Source organism: Idiotropiscis lumnitzeri, chromosome 3 (genome assembly GCF_059441095.1).
Source record: "Idiotropiscis lumnitzeri isolate Australia: NSW breed Sydney's pygmy pipehorse chromosome 3, RoL_Ilum_1.0, whole genome shotgun sequence".
In the NCBI taxonomy this organism is placed as follows: Eukaryota; Metazoa; Chordata; class Actinopteri; order Syngnathiformes; family Syngnathidae; genus Idiotropiscis; species Idiotropiscis lumnitzeri.
In genome coordinates, this window is record NC_142393.1 from 17615837 (window position 1) to 17623232 (window position 7396).

Here is a 7396-nt window from a genome sequence, read left to right on the forward strand (position 1 = left end):
TTCACAGTCTGAAAAAAACATCATCCACGTTGTTCAAGAAGAGTTCTACGCACTCGAGTACACCTGTCTGCAAAAGAGGGAAACTCTTCGAAAAGACAGCCATCTCAGAACCCTAGATCCCTTCATCGATGCCGATGGCCTACTGCGAGTCGGAGGTCGTATCAGAGAAGCACAACTCCACCAGGAAGAAAAAAATCCTCTTATTATCCCTGGCAAACATCATATTGCAACACTCTTGGTCAGACACCACCATGAGAAAATTCGACATCAGGGACGACTGTTCACCGAGGGAGCTATTCGAGCTGCCGGTTTCTGGATCGTTGGTGGGAAAAGGCGTGTGAGCAGTGTGATCCATGGGTGTGTCACGTGCCGTAAATTACGTGGCAACCCGCAAACACAAAAGATAGCGGATCTTCCGGCAGACCGTCTGTCTACTGATCTTCCATTCACGAACGTTGGCTTAGACACGTTCGGCCCATGGACCGTGTCTTCACGCCGCACAAGGGGTGGCCTCGCACAGAGTAAGCGGTGGGCGGTGTTATTTACCTGCATGAGTGTACGAGCTGTCCACATAGAGGTAATTGAATCGCTCGACACCTCAAGCTTAATAAATGCTCTCAGGCATTTTCTAGCTCTGAGAGGTCCTGTAAAGCTCATCCGTTCTGATCGAGGAACCAATTTCGTCAGCGCTTGTAAGGAGCTAAAGATTCCCTCGAATATCGACCACTCTTCAGTCGAGAAGTTCCTCCTGGACCAAGGATGTGTATGGGAATTTAACGTTCCACATGCCTCTCACATGGGCGGATCATGGGAGAGGATGATTGGAGTGGCACGTAAGATCCTAGACTCCATGTTCCTCCAGCTAGGAACATCAAAACTCAGCCACGAGGCACTCATCACATTGATGGCAGAGGTTGCTGCTATCATCAACGCCAGACCTCTGATTCCGGTGTTTACTGACCCAGATGATCCTCTCATTCTCACACCAGCAACTCTCCTGACCCAGAAAGTGAGTCTTCCTTCAGCTCCAGTGGGAGACTGGATTAAGGACCTCCACAGGTCCCAATGGCGCCAAGTCCAACATCTGGCTCAAACTTTTTGGGATAAATGGAGGAAGCAATATCTCGCATCACTTCAGCCACGGCGGAAGTGGCAGGCTCCCCACCCAGACCTTCAGCCTGGAAGCATTGTCCTTCTCAAGGACAGCCAGTTTGACAGAAATGAGTGGCCCCTCGGATTGATTACTCAAGTGTTTCCCAGTAAGGACGGCAAGGTACGTAAAGTCGAGGTCAAGGTCCCCAGGAGAGGTGGAACTCAACTCTACCAACGTCCCGTCACAGAGACAATTCTCTTACTTGCTCCTGACAAGAAATAGAACTGTTTTGGGCTTTTATGTTGTGACATTCGAGAATGCCAAGCGGGGAGTGTCCTGCCTCTGCTAGGCAGATGATCTCCTCTTATTCAGACTTCCTGTTTGTAGTCCGTTACTCTCTCTAACTTTACTTATTTGGTTCTGTAAAGTATGCTGACGCCTTTAAGAGCAACGTAGTCAGTCACATGGTTAAAAATCCCGGAAGTAGTGCCGTCGTGCGAACGTTGCCTCGTTTCTTTCCGCCAGTTCTGTGGGTCATTCTAAACAACTTGCTACATCTTGAGCAGCCGTGGCATCGTCGGTATGTCTTCTTATTTTCCTTTAAGTTTAGCAGTTTCATTATATCTCATTTTAGTAGTGAAACGTGTGTTATAAGACGTGAGTCAATCTGCTTAAAGTGCGCAATTGGTTTCATACTGTCTAGCAGTTAGGTTGCTTGGTTGCAGTTCATTTGTTGTTTAACAGCGCCCTCTAGTGGCCATTCTGTGTCATAATTCTTGCCGTGTAAAATATAACAGCGTGTCAAGTTCAAGGATGTTTGTTTACAATAAATATACACTAATTTCAAACGCATACATTTAGACTGTTAAAATCAGTTTATTTTCACATTTGATAACAAATGCTATAATTGTCTGTTAATTAAGTTATTCATTTGTTTCATATTGCTGATTACACAATGTATTTTGTGATTGTCAGTTTCACCCTTTCAATTGTCAATAAACCTGGAGTCGACTGGTCAAGCTGGTGTCCAGAGTCTTGATGAGCGGAAGGTGTTGAGCTTACTGCCTTCGTGTTCAGGGAACTTAAGGAAGGCAGGACAACCATATTCTCATCAATCCATGCCTTTCTCTATCATTCCAAATAATTCCATATTGTCATATGTCATATTATTTAATTTCATTCATTCTCATTCCATATCATTTTATATTCTTCCACACAAGTCCCTCCGGATGCACTACTGCTTTAACATTTTTCATTACAATAAGTTGTGATGGAGTAAATTAGAATTGTTTATCACTGTCTCATTTTCTGCTTCTTTTTATTTCAATAGAGATTCGCAATCTGCTGGTGGTCATATTCCTGTTTCCTGAAATGTGGAAAGAAAAAGCCATAGATGACACAAGGTCGGGGTGCACGTTGTGCATGTGGCTTCAATGGCGCTAGCAAAAAGATTTGTCTGTGGTAGGTGCTGTTATTCTGTGGCCTTTCCTTTTCTTCTGTAGCCTTTGTGTCTCTTCCAAGAAGAGAAAGTTCACCAAGACACAATAGGAGTGGCGGGGGGTGGGGGGGAATTGAGGGTGAACTTTCGTTTCTTTTTGGACTTCAAAGGTGACACTTTGTACTTGGATGTCATTCATCACTTGGAGGCCAAAGAAAAATCTGGGCTGATTGTGAGAAACATTAGAGATGATTCCAGATCAAGGCCCACCACATACTGTGCGATGTGGCTGAACTCGACTCAACTGTCACACAGTTTGCAGGGATCAGCAACTAGTTTTCATGAGTGGTCAACCATCGGCCACTAGTCTTGCTGGGTTACTGGTCAAAGGCATCACTATGTTGCAGATGTAATGCCCAATCAAAAATGTTAGTTCATATCATATTGTCTTTCCCAACCAAAATATACATTTTTGGGGATATGCAAGATTTAGCCGGCCTCCACTAGTCATAAGCATGCGTAGTCAACAAAAAATAGAGCTGAGAGAGTTTAATACATGATCTCCGCTTTTTTACCATCTTGGTGACCAAACTCTGCTTCGTCAAGGAAAGGCGAGTCGGTAGAATTGACATCTTGAGAGCAGTTGCTGCACCCTAAATTTTATTAAGACCACCACCCTTATGTGCTACCTTTTGACACTACAGAATGTGATGGGGGAAATCAAAGTGTGTGTTATGAAGGAGCGGGATAGAATAATTATTCTCACACGGAGTAATGAGACTTTTTATTTTTATTGAATCTGTTCTCGTTCGAGCAAGGCACTTTCACATCTTCACATAAGGCACACCCACATTCGTAGATGTAATTGATAGAATAGTTGTGTTGCATTCTGACACTTGAACCATTTGCGTGGCAATGTAAGCTGCAATAGATAAAGTAGCTTCACACACTTCAAAGCAGCTGCCCACAGAAAGGAATTGCATGTGAGATGGTAATTTCATCCATGGGTTTTTGTCGCTATCGAGACAGACTACTCACTCTGTGGGCACGCAACCCACGCTGTCGGTACAAAAGTCAATCAAATAAACTAGTACACTCTCATTGACTAATTCGGCTGTTTGTGGAGAGTGTTTAAAAAAAAACTGCTAAAAATAATGAATATGAACACAGGTTTTCATACTGTTCTGTTTTCACCTGGTACTGGGTCATCATAAGCAATTCAAGCAAAAACAAGAATTACAGTTTTTACCCTCAGTGGTTTGCAGCAGAGGTGATGAGGTCAAAAAAGAGAGTCAGAGATCACAGAGTTGAGCAAATTCATTTGCAACAATGTGTGCATGAAGTGCTTGACCCGGATGACCCCACGCCCCCAGCCCCATTTGCTTTTGGTGAGTAAAAAGGACAAGCTACACAACAATCAGTTAAGGGCTTAGCAAAAGCGAAAGAGACAAGATCAGAAGATGAGATGAGAAGGGAGCGTGAAGTGAATGAAACAAGGCCGACAGGATGGGCCCGGGTCTGTAGATCATCTTGAGATGAACCATTGGAGACAGGAGAGAGGAGTAGAGAACAAAGGATGAGAAGAGGTGAAGATTAACCCGCCCAAAAAGTGTGGGTGCAGACACTGGAAGCTCAGTCGGGGGCAGAAGGGGGACAATGACCTGAGGGACGACCTCAATTTTCGGGGTGCTTAAAAGAATAAACCTACTCCCATTCAGACATGGGGAATACTCATTTTTAATTAGTAGTACATTATAAGTTCTGCTTTTAAGGAGTTGTCATAAATTTAAGGCAATCCTCAATATAATAGATTTTTTTAACCGCATTATTTAAATATATTCAATTAGAATTAATACTTCCTAAGTGGATTATTATGTTGATGTTGGAACAGGGTCAAATAAGCTTCGGGATTTATTGTCACAGTTCTGTTTTCCAAAACCTTCAGCTGTATTATATCTGAACAATTTTATAGTGGGTGAAAAACATCTGATTAACATTAACCGAACAAGACTTATTTTTCTTCCTAGTGAAGGCTATGATTATTTTATCTTCCTCGTTCGGCTAAATTATTCCATCATTCATTTCTAAGAAGCTGCTATACCAAGAGGATAACCCTCCCCCAGTCTCCCAACTTTACAATAAATCCAATTAGGCTATTGTATGTCAACTCGTGTAAGATAACATGCTTGAAATTCAGCAGTTTTAATTTCTTGTTGCCTGCCTCATTGATTTTTTTTAAACACATGCATTAATTTATGATGCTGTAATTGGGTGGGAAGTGTTAATGTGAGTGTGGGGGGGAATATTAATCTATAAGATTTCACAGAGGTACTCGTTAGTTTCGCATGAGTGGCATACTAATGATGACGGTGACTCCGCGCCCCAAGTGGCCATGAGCTAAGAGATTGGCTAATGAAATCAAAAGTGGTCCCTTCCCAAATGATGGCAATTCTCTTTAAAATCACAGATGGTAGAAATATAACATTGCTTTCACAAGAATTTATTTTACAGAGCCCCACTGGTGCCAGGGTATGAGCAAAAAAAATATTCCTCGCTAAGATGTTACCTCAATACACTAATCTATACTCTTCTGAGCCAAAGATAAATTAATTAATTGTTTTTGGCCAGAAACACGGGCACAATTCAATCATTACCAATAAATGTGGTTCTTAGCTGATGGACCTTCCATATGATTATCTATGCTTATGTGCACTTCAGTGGCAAGGTAGAAGGTGGGAAATTTGAGTGGGTGCCTGGTCAGAAGAGACAATGTGATGAGGCCGAAGGAATCTGCCATCCTTTGTACTGATACCTCCTTTGTGATAAGCTGCAAGTGCTCAGATGGCGCCCGAGATGACTGACACATGAACACGCATACCTACGCACACACACAAAGAGAAGCTACTTTTACATTGTTGCCTTTCACACCGTCGAATTTAGACTAACGCTCATGCTTGTTTACTCTTCAGCAGCATTCATACTTTCTAAGGATGCTGTTGCTGACCAAGTGACACACAAAAACACACAAACGCATGCGCACGCACACAAATCCAGTCCATAATGCTGCTCAATAGGCCCAACATTTGCCCCTCCGTGTTGAACAGTTCTCTCCGCTCAGACCACATGGTCCCCAAAGTGGTCTCATCAATCCCCCCTGTGTGCCCCCCCCCCTACTTCAAACGCCCTCATTGAACTCATGAGTGTGCGTGCACGGCCCGCCTGGGTGACCGCCACAATGTCTGCAGATCACCCGAGGCTTTTAATGGTGGGGGGTGTCTTTCTTTGTGTGTGCAAGTGTATATGAATGAAAGACATACCCACACACACACACACACGCGCGCACACACACACACTGACTATTTATTAGTAAGGCTATAACAAATGTCGGCATTGCGCTTCATCTTTTAAGTAATGGGGCCATGTTTGGTAAACAAATTGGGACTTTAGCAACAATATGCATCACATTCAAAAAGAGAACATTAATAGTGTTTGACGGATAATTTACGCATCTGCTTTTTTGCATTTATGGAACTAAATTATATATTATTAAAGCAATTAATCATCATAGTTAAGTATCCATCCATCCATCCATTATCTATACCGCTTCTCCTCACTAGGGTCGCGGGGGGCACAGGAGCCTATCCCAGCTATCTTCGGGCAGTAGGGTTAGGGTTAGGAATGGAATGTGGGAGGAAACCGGAATACCCAGAGAAAACCTACGCAGGTGCGTGGAGGAGCCAGAATCACACCCTGCACCTCAGATCTGTGAGGCGAATGCGCTTACCAGTCGTAAGTAACTTTTACTATTTTAGATATTTTACACAGCTCTACTGCATATGATGTCATAGCGGGTGTCATTTATTTATGAATTTACAGGTCACATGACCTCAATTTGAATTTCAAGTTTGGCTCAATAATTTCAAGCATTTATTTTCCTTCCATTTTCAACAGGGCTTATCCTCAATAGGTTCGCAAGAGAGCTAGAGCCTCTCCCGGCGGACTTTGGGTAAGAAGCGTCCTCAACTGGGCGGCAGGTATAAGCTATTTTAATGTGTTTGTAATTCATGAATGTATTTAATCGATCATTAATATTTGGAATGGACAGTGGTCTCTGAAAGCTGCTTAATGTGTGATTTTCAGGTAAATGGATGAACAGTAAAATAATGCATCCAGTTTTATTTCACTGCACTAATTTATAGCGGAATTTATGAAAATAAGAGCCGGAAAAGAAAAATGACAAAGATAACTTTATATTTGTGAAGACAGACAATTCATTACTTTTTTGGTCCAGTTTCTGTGGATGTAGAGTGGAACCATTCAAGTGGAATAACCCTGAAGTTTGACATCTGAGGTTACACAAAGGTTGAACTCACATCGTGCATCATGCATGCACGATAGAAGTTCCTTCAGCTCATTCAGCATTCAAAGGACTCTCCACAACTCCAAAAGTGTGTTTTGGTTTTTGATTATTTTTTTTTTCCATCATTGTGGTTGTGTAAATATTTCCATTACAATATTTGCTAGAGGTGGAAAAACTATTCAAAATCCAAACTAATTGGCATCATGCAATGGATGGTTTGACTTGTAATTATTACAAAATCTGGAAAGATAATCACAGTTGGTTTACTGTAAATGTAATTGTCAGTGTATAACTGCATGTTAGGGCAAGCATATAGGATATGATATATAAACCCGTATGAATCTTGACTCAGATCTTTGTGTAAAGTGTTGCATGATGCGTTCTGGAAGTCCTGCTTTCTCCCACATTCCAAAAACAAGGACGTTGGGTTCATTTAAGACTGTAATAAGCCTACAGGTGTGAATTTTATTAAGGAGCTATCGTCATTGTCGGTCCTTATTCAGGG

General features: G+C 42.2%; 1 long non-coding RNA gene across 2 annotated transcripts; it reads left to right on the forward strand.

The window, feature by feature from the left end:
• The first annotated feature begins 1395 nt into the window (after window positions 1-1395).
• Window positions 1396-7046, forward strand: LOC148340181 (uncharacterized). Of its 2 annotated transcripts, XR_015842588.1 has the most exons (6): window positions 1396-1673; window positions 2069-2184; window positions 2424-2554; window positions 6149-6320; window positions 6483-6565; window positions 6823-7046. It is a non-coding gene; the product is annotated as an uncharacterized LOC148340181 (long non-coding RNA). The 2 variants fall into 2 exon arrangements; XR_015842587.1 differs by lacking the exon at window positions 6823-7046 and having other exon boundaries at window positions 6483-6747.
• Window positions 7047-7396: the final 350 nt, after the last annotated feature.